The 12581-nt window shown below is 36.2% G+C and overlaps 1 protein-coding gene and 1 long non-coding RNA gene across 2 annotated transcripts in view; one reads left to right on the top strand and one right to left on the bottom strand.

Moving 5' to 3' along the window:
* KCNA4 (potassium voltage-gated channel subfamily A member 4) overlaps nt 1–11109 on the top strand; it is a 434546-nt gene extending 423437 nt beyond the window's left edge. Inside the window, exons 3-4 of the transcript XR_004950746.1 lie at nt 9478–9562; nt 11092–11109. The gene's annotated coding sequence lies outside the window, so the exon portion shown is untranslated. The remainder of the gene's footprint in view (nt 1–9477; nt 9563–11091) is intronic.
* LOC118602771 overlaps nt 1–12581 on the bottom strand; it is a 594064-nt gene that overhangs the window by 67773 nt on the left and 513710 nt on the right. The window lies entirely within an intron of this gene.

The raw sequence follows: 12581 nt of genomic DNA, 5'->3' as shown, positions 1-12581 counted from the left end.
AAGCAAATAGTGCTTCGTTTTGTTTTCTGTTACTAATGTGCCAACTCTATGACTCTAAAAGAATCCAATAAAATGTGGAACACAATTGCATTCATGACACATTTACTGAGCACCTCCACGTATAAAGGATTCTACCAGAAACTGTATCAAGGACTAGGTAAAATGAAAGAGTATGTAGAAAGGGAGGTAAAAGAAATATCTTTTCTTAATTTCATTTATTAAGTATTATTTGAACATCCATTGTGTCAGACATTGTTCTAGGCACTTAAAAAAAAATAAATGGCCCCAACAGCAAATATGCAAGCCTTCCAAAGGACTTACATTCTAGCACAGGAAGATAGAAAATAAATATTAAACACTATGAATAAAGGAAGAAGATGAAATGCACAGAGTAATGGAATTTGGGAATGCTGTAGGCATAGTCGTAATTTCTAATACAAGAATTGCAATAGGTCTTATTGATAAGGTATCAATAAAATGGAGTAAACCATGAGGATATTTTTAGAATCCCATTCTAAGCAGAGGGAACAACCACTAGATAGATCCTGTTTTGAGAATGAGTTCTGTTAGAGAAATGGCAGGATAGCTAGCATACTGACTCTGAACAAAATGGTGGCCTAATGCGGAGATTTGAACAGAGGAGTGATATGCTATGACTTTCATAATAAAAGGATCACTCTAGTTGCTGTGTTGCGATTAAGCTGGGGTCTGGGGAGAGGTCAAGTATAGCAAGAAGACCATTTAGAAGGCTATTTGTTGTGAGAAAACGATGGTGGTTTGGACTAAAGAGGTGATGAGAATTAGTATTTTAAATTTGTTAAGGTAGAGAATAGCAGAATTTCCTGGTCAATTAAACGAATGCATGAAATGAGAGAAAGACAGGAGACAAGGATTACTCCAAGTTTTTTGGCTAGGAAAATTGGAATAATGGAGTTGGTATTAATTGAGACTGGGAAAGCTAAAGGTTGATTCGCTTTAGGAAGGAAGATCAGAAATTCTGTTTTAAACATGTTAGGTTGTGATATCTATCAGTCATTCAAGTAGTTATATTGAGTGAGTTGAAGGGATACATGAGCAATTTGAGCCATAGGTCTAGAAGGGAGACATATATTTAAGAGTCATTGTCAAATGTGAATGATATTTTAAGCCATGAGGCTTATAAAATTACCAAAAAAAAAAAAAAAAAACCATATACAAATAAACAGATGACCAAGATAAAACCTAGGGGCAACATTAATGATAAAAAGGCTTAATGTAAAAGTGGTAATCCAGATGGGCCTCAAATATTGATGAAGGTTTTTATGGGCAGATACATCCAGATAAAAGCATGTTTTTGACAATTTGGTTTCAAATACCTAATTGTCTGATTTGGTGAGGAACTGATTTTCTAACTTCATCAATATTTAAGTACTGACTATGGAAATATTCAAAGGATTGTTTTGACCTGAATCATGGTATTCTCAGTCCAGTCTTTTGGGTCATGTGTTGATATAGCTCAATATATATACTCAATCCAGGTTTTAATTAGTCATATTTCAGTCAAAAAGGAGTCATCTCTGAGCCAGAATTTACTGTTTTCCAACATAGGAAGACACATTTCCAGCTTCAAATAATTTAAGGCCAATTCAAATATCTACCAGAATTTCTAAATTTCATAATCATAGTACTTTACAATTACAGTACATTCATGAAACTAATCTTGTCTCGCTTCTCTCTTCCGGTGAACCACTTGTTCCAACAAAACTGAATTCTCACTTCTCCAAATATACCTGTTGCTCGCTCCTCATTGTTTTGCTCATGTTACTATTTCTGCTAAGATGCTTTCCTTTCTAGTTTCTTCATTTCTAAATCCTATCAATCTTTCATTTGATGGCTAATATACTCTTTGCTCTCAGAAACCTTTACTGGTTTTCCAAGATGGATAGACTGTCTCTCTCTCTCTCTCTCTCTCTTTGAATGGCTATAGTCCTCATCTATGCCTCTCTCATAGTATATATCAATACCAGCTTCACATTAAAACTTTTTGTCATAATATCTAACCTCCTTACTAGACTGCCATATTTTGAGGAAAGGAATTAAGAATTAATAGCAATAAGTATGGTCTTTGACATATAGGTGTACCAAAAAAAATAATACATAAATGATATTTTCCAGAATATATTTGAGAGTTAAAGTTACGCCTTTTCTCTTTATCTGGTTGTTTGTTTCATTTATATCATTTTTTTTCACAGCAGTTACCACCAGAATATAGATGTGACAGAGGACAAAGATTAGTTAATAAGGCTAATAATTTGACAGAGAAGAGACTGTTACGGTAGCTATTTTAATTCTGTGATGAAAAGGGAAATCATAGGAAGAGGAGAGAACTTTATTTTATTTAACACTTTCTGCTATGTGTCAGGTGCTTTTATCTGATTCTCTTTTACCTTCAAAAGTATGTATAAGCTATGTGCTCAGTATTTCCATTTTGCAGAGTAGGGAGATGAGATTCAAAGAAGTGAAATGACCTTCCAAAAGTCACATAATTCATGTGGTGCAGGGACTCAAGTCTTTGATCATCAAATCTATGCCTTTTCCTTTTGTATCACACTGCCTTACCAGATCTTAGGTTTTTATTTCTATGCTATAAATTCAATAAAAATGTTTTAAAGGTTTTTTTTTTTTAATTTAAATGCAAATTTATGGAACATTTAAATTTAAGTAAACAACTCTGCAGCACTGAGTCCAGAGCAATTAGTTTACTTGAGAGCCTACTGTGAAGGAGACCAAAGTCAGAAAACAAAATTGTGAGACTCTATGGTCCCTAGAAAACATGAGGAATTTCTTAAACAAGCCCCATCTCTCTACCAAAAAGGTCACTATGACAGAAAAAGAAAACTATTTTAATTAGAGGTAATAAAATGGTTCTTAAGCAGTTGACTTGTTTTTCACACTCCTTCTAGGAAACATCTCTAGAAGCACCAAAGTTGTTTTGATTCTTAATGTGTTTATTTTAATAAAGCTACTTTTTAATGATCTTGCAGAACAGTCAGATCTGAAAGACAGAGTCTGCTCTGTCAGAACCCTGAAATTCAAAACAAAGCCTAGCAGTAAATTGATAATTCAGAGAAGGTGTAAAAATAGAACCTTAGATCCCTCCTGGGCATTAGTACCACATTTTTTTAGCTAAAGAAGAAAAGAACTTTGTGTTACCTCATAGTCTCTCCATCAGCAGCTGAGATCAAAGGAAAATTTTTTTTTAAGTTGGCATGGGAAATGTAGCCAGAAATGTGGCCATTGTTTTGCCTTAGATTGATCTAAGGCTAAGGCCAGTCTGAGATGTTGAGAGTAGGAGAAATTTGCTATTTCCTGAAAACTGAAGCTATAGAAACAGTTCCTCATTTAACTAAATGCATTAAAGTCATACTGTATGCTGAGCCCTGTGGTAGATGATTGGGATACAGAGATCAAACAAAGTTCTCATCCTCAAAGGGCTCAGTTTACCTGTTGGGTAAAATTGAAGTAGAAATTTGAAGAGTTGGGAAGGAGTAGGTTCGAGGTGAATTAAATTACTTGGGTAATATAACACAATGCTAATGCATTTTATAAGAAGGAAGACATAAAATGCTCAAGATATTTTTATTAAATAAATTATTTGCCTTCAGAATTTTGCACTTGATGGATTTCATGGTAGTTGCCATCTTGAATGCATCTTTCTTACACCACAAAGCCAGTAGATCTCACCCTAATCCTACAATAGAATCACAGATGATAAAACAGAAGATTCATGGGCATGGTCATCACATTTGTATTTTAAAAAATCTTCTAAATGATTCTAGTGCTCAACCAGGATTGAAAGCCAAAGAGTAAACCAGACAGGAGAAAGGGAGAGATAAATGATTCCCTGAAAAAAGAGACAGGTAGTTAGAGGAAACCTTTTCAATTTCAGTTGAGGCTGTAGGGTAATTGGGAAAAAGACAAAAGAAGCAGGAAAAGTGGGAAAGGGTGAGGAAAGACAAGGAGAAAGATATTAATGTATATTCTTGCTCTGGAAATAAGGGCCAGATTGTTTCTGATCCTCTATCTTTTTGTGGATTCATCTGATCAAACAGATTACTATGTCAGGTTAAAGTTAAACACAAGTTCATTCTGCATTCTCATGTCTTTGGGTCCTAACGACAACAGCAGCAACAACAACAACAATTTATTTCTCTTAACTTTTCCTTAAGAGCACGAATTTATAGATTTGTCCTTGTTGTCCTTCCAGCCCTCCTGAAAAACAGCAGAGCAATCAGAAAACACATCACATCCTTTCTCAAATGTCAACCTATTTGTCACACACAGAGATGCACACAACCCACTCTTGTCTGTCTGTCTGTATATCTACTGAAAGAGAAAGTATCACTAATTATATACTGTGCCTTAACATTTTTAAGAAGAGGCTGTGGATGTATCAGATAAACGTGAACTCTGCTGTGTGGGTTGAATTATGTCCCCATGAAGATATGTTGAAGTCCTAACCCTCAGTACTGTGCATATGATCTTATTTGTAAATGCGGTCTTTGAAGATATAATCAAGTTAAGATGCGTTTGTTAGGGTGGGTCCTAATTCAATATCACTGGTGTCCATAAAAGAAGAGAAAATAGAGACACAGATAGACATACACAAGGAAAACACCATGTGACTACAGAGGCAGAGATTGAAGTGTTGCAGCTGCAAGTCAAGGAACATCTGGAGCAATCAGAAGCTAGAAAATGAAAAAAGTTTCCTCTCCTAGAGGCCTTGGAGGGAGCATGGCCCTCTGCCAATACCTCGGTTTTAAATTTCCAGCCTCCAGGACTACGAGAGAATTAATTTCTGCTTTTTTAAGTCGCCAAGTTTGCGGTGCTTTATTCCAACAGACCTAGGAAACTAATATACCTACTTTCACTTGGTAGGAAATGAATATCATCTGCCTTATTATGTGGGGGATGAAATTCATAGCGATTTATCCTGAAAAAAAAAAGAAAATAGATCTACCGCTTAATACCCCTACTTCTTTCTTTTTTTATAATCCATTGTATAGAAACACAAGTGAGCAGTCATATAAGGTGAGCTATTTGTTAAGCGGGAAAGAATTTAAAAGGTATCATGAGCGCATACTAGAGTAACTAACTCCTAATTTAGTTAGTGGAGAAAGCGGTGGCAAAGGAAGTCAAAGAAAGGCTTCCAAAAAGAAGGGCTATGTAAGATAATTCCAGAATGACGAGAAGAAATCAGCCAGAAAAAGCAGATGAAGAGTATTTCAGGGAAAAGGGCAGTGTACAATAGGCCTAGACTTGACACATCCATAATGTAACAGAAGAACACACAAATGTAGTTGGAGGCCAGACTCTGTCTCTCCTACATCATCTAGGTAACGATGTCACTTACCCACCATGATATTTGGCCATTTTACTTTTGTCCTTTGATCTTTCCTTGGAATTCCTTTAGCATCTCAACTTAAGACCAGAAGTTTCTTAGCTTTTATTAATCTCTATTATTTTGTAAACTCTGGTCCAGGATTTAGATTCTGTGAATGAATTCCAAAGGACACTGTTATTAGGTTGAATTCTAGTTGAAACAGGAAAATGAGGCTCTTTAGTTTCTACCTCTAGATTGCTATCTCAGGATATGTTTATAGAAGGCTGAGGGAGGACATAAATAAAAGATCTGGAGAAAGCTCAAGGAAACAGTTATCAAGTTATATCCGAGGAAAAATATTCAATGAATTAACATATTCTATAATTAAAGGACATCCATGTTCAAATAAATTTAGGAATGCTAAATTATAAAGTTAATAAGCTTTTTTAAATTGTTCATTTGTTTATCTGTAAGAATTCTCAGGGACTTTATTATATAAAGAGATTTGTGAATCTCTAAGAAGAAATTACAGTATCAATCCTCTCCATTGTTTTGTTGTTGTTATTGTTGTTGTTGTTGTTGTTGTTGTTTTAAACATTTTTCAGAATGAAGCAGAGATTTATTACTTATTCATTAGCTTATGTTTATGTTCGAAAGTTCTGATTTGGAATGAGTCTTTACATGGATCAAGACTCTGCTTCTTACCAATGAAGACAAAAGAACCAGACATTTGTTGTTCTTGAAATAAGGCAACTAAAGTTTAAGGGAGTGACCTAAGCTTGGCCAGTAGAATTATCTTGTAAAAGAGGGGACTTTAATCTGGAACCAATGATAAAGAAAGAAGAGGGACAGTTTTGAATTTACCCCTGGAGTGGTGACCAATCTGGTGGCCAGTGATAATCTGGTGACTTGGTGCTAGTAGTAATTAGATTCTGGTTTCTAACTTTCCCCCCATGTTTCACCTTTTCTAATCTTGACTGCCACTACACTCCCAGTTGTATTAGACCCCAACATTAAACAAAGTAGATGCTCGCCCTACTGTCAATTTAGGAAGTAACCATTATCTTTTCATATAGTCATTTCTTCCTTTACTAGAGTCAAATTTCTGTTGGTTACAATCTAGAATATGTTCACAGAACATCTCTGATGCCAGTGCTGCAAAGAACATATTTTGGGGACAAATAGTTTAGGAATACATGTATATACCCCAAATAATATCATCTCTGACCAAGGCCCATTTTCTTTGATCTGCTCAGTTCCTTCTAATGCTTCCTAGTAGCTTAAGAAAGTGGCCTTGGCCCATGGTTCTGAAGGCAGCTCGCATACTCTATTTTAGCATGTGTTTCAGGCTCAGAAACCTTGATCACAGAACACTTCTAACTTTCCCCCCCATGTTTCACCTTTTCTTATCTTGGCTTTCCTGAGGCATAATCAGGTTTTCCATGTAAGATAGAGTGTTATCCATTATTCCTTCTGCTGCATGAAAAAATACAGCAGAACGTAAGCCATAGATTTGGTCAGATCTAGGATGGAATTCTACTTTGACAGTGAAAAACCACAAGGAGATATGTCAGGCCAACCTCTACCTGGGATTTTCTTTTGATGAATTTCCTGAACCAGTTGATGGTAAATTATCTTCAGTTCAGACATGGAGAATTTTACACTCAACTTCTCCATATGTTCGGCTATATAGGGTTTAGCATTTTTGCTGTAGTTAATAGTATTGTTTCGGGTTAAATTATTTCTCTAAGATTCAGGAACTTATGTATAAAATAAAGTGCAATAGTGAGAATTCTTTTTAAAATGCCAGAAAACGTGGTTTAACATGGCTTAAGCTGAAAATAAACTTTTTTAGTATGTAAAACTAAACAGATCAAAGATGAGAATTGGCTTCAGTTGAAACTTGATCCAAGATGGATTCAAACAATATGACCCAGGTCCAATATCTATTTTTATTTTATAATTTCACTTTAACTCTTACCCCCCCTTTTTTTAGTTCCATCTTAAGCAGTTCATTCACTTAAGATAACAAAATAAGCAATCACCAAGGATCTTTCCTGGTTCAGCACAGAAGAAAATAAGAATATTTCTTTCCGATAAATGCCAGAGAAAATGCCGTTGTCATTCACATTGTTTATGAACTGATGATTGTCTCAGACTTCTCCCATGCTTCACCTCTGTTCTCAATTTACAGGAAGTTAATTAACAAAGTGAAGAAGGGATGGCTTCCCAGAAGGAAACTGAGGTTTATTAGACAGGGTTAAAATAAATGGATATTAAGAGTCACGCATAACAGATAGCCACAATATGCTAGGCTTCTGTAGAGCTTATATAAGATAATATATGAAAAATGGTCAGCGCAATGTGTGGCGCATGGGGGAGTTGAGCCCTCTCAATCATTATATTACTATTTTACAAGTGTGTAATGTTTAAGTGCACTTGAATCTATATAAACCACTCACATCAAGGGCAAAAAGCTGTGCTAAAATTTTGTCACAATGTTAAAACATTAAGCCTTTCATATACAATGTGAGGTAGGAAAAAGTAAATGTATTTGTGAGCATGAAGAATGACCCACGTGATTCTTTAAGACACTTCTTTTTGGAGGATCAAACTCTTGGTCTGTTTTCTCTAGCGAGGCTGGTACAGTGGGAGGAGCCTAGTGCCTCCTACTTAGAGAGATACATCCTCCTATCCTATTTTGGAACTCTGTCTTGGAAACTAGGGAGGGTTCCGGAGGAAAGAGTTCTGTGTCAGCTTGTTTTACTTACCTATTTAATAGAAAACATTCCTGTGGCTTCTGAACTTGTCTTTCCCAATTGACGGAGACTCTGCTAGGGCTGGTTGCCCAATTTCAATGACAAATGTAGAGTGTTCATAGGTCTGAAATATCATTTGGGATTTGCTCTCTTTAAGATTTTCAGTATTTGAGGCTATGGTCATAATTCAGAAATTTCAGATTATAGCTATGTCCTTACTAGAGACCCAACTATGTGAAAAGATGGCCATTTTGTTTCCATGGGCAGATTAGGCTTCATACATCAAGTGTGGAGGCAGAGAGTGCCTCTTTTCTCACATCCCTCAGGCTTCAGTCTTAACTCCCCCAGGTACTTTGTGGCCCTGGTGCTGACCTGAGCAAATAAGCGGGTCCTGGCAGTCTCTATTTGATCTTAGCCCAGGAAATGAGTCTGGAAGAGGAGAACAGTCACATTTGATCATTTTGCCTGAGAAGATACAGTTTATCACACAATTTGTTCACTGACCAGAGTATTTTGCTACCACAAAGATATGTGTATTAGCTCAGGCTGCCATAACAGAATACCACAAACTGAAGGGCTTAAGCAATAAAAATTAATCCAACATCCAAGATCAAGGAGCCAGAAGTCTTGATTTCTAGCGAGGCCCCTTTTCTTGGCCTGCAGATGGCTGCCTTCTCTGTGTCCCCACATAATCTTTCCTCTGTGTGCCAGTGAATAGAGTGTAAACTCTGGTGTCTCCTTCTCTGTTATCAGAGGGAGCCTCACCCACATGACCTCATTTAACCTAATCACCTCCTTAAGGGTCCTATCCCCAAATATAGTCTCACTGGCGTTTAGGACTTCAACATGAGATTTTGGGAGGAACATAAATTGGTAACCAACAAGCAAGACTCTGAGGCACTCAAATTTGGCATTTTTAGAAAACATTCCTCTGCTTTTCTTTGTGTGGTGAAATGGGACCACCGATCAAAATTTTACGGAATCAGAAAAAATGACTTATGATACCTCTGAATATTTGAGGACTCTGAACATTTCCCAGGAAAGGAGTCTTATAAAATATCTATTTGTATACTCTTCACAGCCTGACTCCATATTATCAGCCCCTACAGTCTTTCTTCGCCAAGAATTCAAGACTGTGTGGAGGCAATATCAATATGGCTATTAGATGCTTTCAACTCTGCTTTCTGGTTGGTACTTTCTAGCCTGGGGGCTCCATTAAATAAATATATCTGCCTCCTCCTCATCCCTCCCTGTTTTCTCTCTAAACATTTTTTCTGTAATATCATCATTTTTTTTTTGTCTTACTTACCTAAGTGAGCATATTCTGATTAAGTCTTCCCTTTTTCACTTTAATAGGCCAGACAGAGAAAGACAAAAAGGTCAAACTTGCAGAAGCAAAGAGCGGAATGGTGGTTTTCAGGACCTGGGTTTGGCAAAGATGGTGAGAGATTGACCAATGATACACATTTTCAGTTACAACATGAATAAATTCTGGGGGTCTAATGTACAGCATGACAACTATAGCTAATAATTCTTTATTGTATACCTGACCTTTGCTAAGAGAGTAGATCTTAAGTGTTCTCATCACATACAAAAAAAATGGGAACTATGTGAAGTGATGGATAGGTTAATTAGCTTGATTGTGGTAATCATTTTACAATATACATCTATAGCAAATCATCACATTCCACACATGTAACTATGTACAACTTCTGTCAATTATACCTCAATAAAACTGAAAAAAAAAAAACCCCTGGAAATAAGGATAATGGCTGCTAGTTCATATAATTGTTATGAAAATTAAATGAATTCATTTGTATTAGTTTTCTATTGCTGCAGAACAAAATACTAAAAAAAATTAGCATCTCCCTATAACACTTAGTTATTATCTTACAGTTTGTGTGCATCAGAAGTATGGATTTGGTTCTGTACTTTGGATATCACAAGGCTAAAATCAAAGTAAAGTATCATCTAGATGCTCTGGGGGAAAATTTACTTTCAAGCTAATTTTTGCTTCTGATGAAATTTATTTCCTTGTATTCATAGTGCTTACATCCCTGTTTCCTTGCTGGCTACCAGCTGCGGGCCACTCTCAGCATCTACAAGCCACTGTATTTCTTTATGTACAATCTGCATCATCTTCTAGCCAAAAATGGCACATGGAAATCTTCTCGTGCTTCAAGTCTTTGACTTCTTTCAGTTACCGGCCAGGGAAAAATTTCTGCTTTTAAAGTGCTCAGGTGATTTGGTCAGCTAACCCAGAAAATCTCCCTATCTTAAAGTCAACTATACCAATATAACATAACCTCAGCACAAGAGTAAAATCTTGTCAGAGTTAAAGTCCATGGGATTATGTTGGACATGTACACAAGAAGGTGGAAAATCTTCAGGACCACCTTAGACTTTAGCTTACTGTATGATGCTTGGAAAGCACTTTAAAAAATTCACCATTCACATAAGCTTTTAGCAAATGCTTCACATGTTCTTTTGTAACTAAAGATTCAATGTATAGTATTCCTTAATATGTAGAATCATCAGAATTTAGAATCATCACTATATAGTAAAACTGTAACCCACCTACATATTTTCATTATTTTGTTAGGAAAAATTCTGAATGAAGACTAAAACATTCAATTTAGGTTCAGTAAAGTGTTTAAGTAAGATATTGTCTAAAAAGCTACTTTATATAACAGAATCCAGAGGTGTTGGATATTTTCAACCATGTACATCTTCTGCCTTCTTCTGGCGCTTAGGAGCATGGCATGAGAATGTTTCTCTTTCATAAGGGAGAAAATTTTTAAAACATTGATTTTCTGTAGGAATATCATAGAATCTTTGTCGCTCTTAATTTTCAAGTATTCAGTTCAAAATTTGCAGCATCACTAGCCACATTTATCTTCGTTAATATTTTTAACTAAGTATAAAGAGAACATTTATTATGTACATGTCATTTTCTTTTCTGTCCTGCAGCTGCAAGGTCCACGTAACTACAGAATTGATCTACAGTCACTGGTACCTACACGTAGGTTGGCTAAGCAAACCAGCATGGAATAGTTCAATCGACACAGTAAGCACATTGGTTTTCAAGAGTGTAGTGAACCTCCAAAGAAGGAATGGAAAGTCAAATCTTTTCAGCCAGGTTCAGAAACTTCCTGCAATGAGATCGGGTTTTATTCTCTCTGTTCATAACTGTTCTTGCAGTGACACTTTTCTCTGATGACTTTGTTGGATTTAGGTAGCTATTTGCATAACTGTCTCGAATCACTCCTTGACACTTCAACCTAATATATTTCGTTGTATTGTAATCATGGGGTTATTACCTTTTTCTCATTAACTTTTTCTCCTTTCTAACCTGAGATTTTTTTAGGGCTGTTGAGATACTAGAATCACAACATAACAAAGAAGGAAAAGAACTATACACTATCAAGTTCTCATCAGATATACGAAAAAACAAATATCAAAAATTAAGATGCCATGTCTTATCAAATAACAAATCATTCAGGATATTTCTCCCTATTAATTTTCTTAACTTCCCTGGATTCTAGCAGGCAGTTTTTGTTTTCCTTGTAGGTAACCTAGTTTATACTTGGGCGCTGTCTCTTTATAAATTCCTATTCAGTGTATGGTCCTGTTCATATTTTGAATCATTTGTTCCTAAAGATTCAAAGAAATTCAAGGCACATAATGTTTGCTTCCTTACAACCCTGTTTGGTAAACTGGGCTCACCACTGAAAAATTAACTCCTTGTACCAAGAAGCCAGTAAGTGATTTGAAAGCACAGAGAAAGTAAGTGTGGGTTGCAGGAGGGGAGCCCACCTGGCGAGGAATCCCAGGACAGTCCCTTTGTGGGGTATCTTTCCTAAGCAACTGCTACATTGTAATGAAACCTTTTCCTTTGATTTCTTTTGGGGAACAGAGCACTCTCAAGCAAACACCATTTTGTAACAAGTGTTTTTTTTTTTTTATCTGTCAACAAATTGTTCTAGATGGTGATATGTGTGCTAACTGAAAAAGCCAGTGTAAATTCGCTAGAGTATAAGTAATGTGTACTTAAGTTTCAGTCCCATGTTTCAAGAATAAAGCAGGACTGGTGTGGTAGGCAGGATTTTGGCCCCCACAATGTTCTACCTCCTGAAGTTATGCCTATAAATATTATTTTATTACTTGCCAAAAAGGAATTTTAAGGTTGCTGAGCTAAGCTTGAATTAGGGTAATTAGACTTCATTATTTGGTAAGGCCCAATTGTAATTAAATAGACCCTTAAAATTGGAAGAGGGAAACCAAAGACTCAGTGGGAGAGAGCCGAAATAGAAAAGGAAGGACGAAAGATTCAAAGCATGAGAGGAACTCAACTAGCCATTGCTGGCTTTCAAGACAAAGAGGGATACAAGCCAAGGAAGGCAGGCAGTTTTCAGAAGATGAAAACTATCCCCACCCCTCAATGACAGCCAGCAAGAAAA

The sequence above is a fragment of the Rousettus aegyptiacus genome, unplaced genomic scaffold (genome assembly GCF_014176215.1).
Source record: "Rousettus aegyptiacus isolate mRouAeg1 unplaced genomic scaffold, mRouAeg1.p scaffold_m13_p_5, whole genome shotgun sequence".
Taxonomy (NCBI): Eukaryota; Metazoa; Chordata; class Mammalia; order Chiroptera; family Pteropodidae; genus Rousettus; species Rousettus aegyptiacus.
Note: the sequence above shows the minus strand (reverse complement) of the source record. Positions and strands in the feature narration are given on the sequence as shown.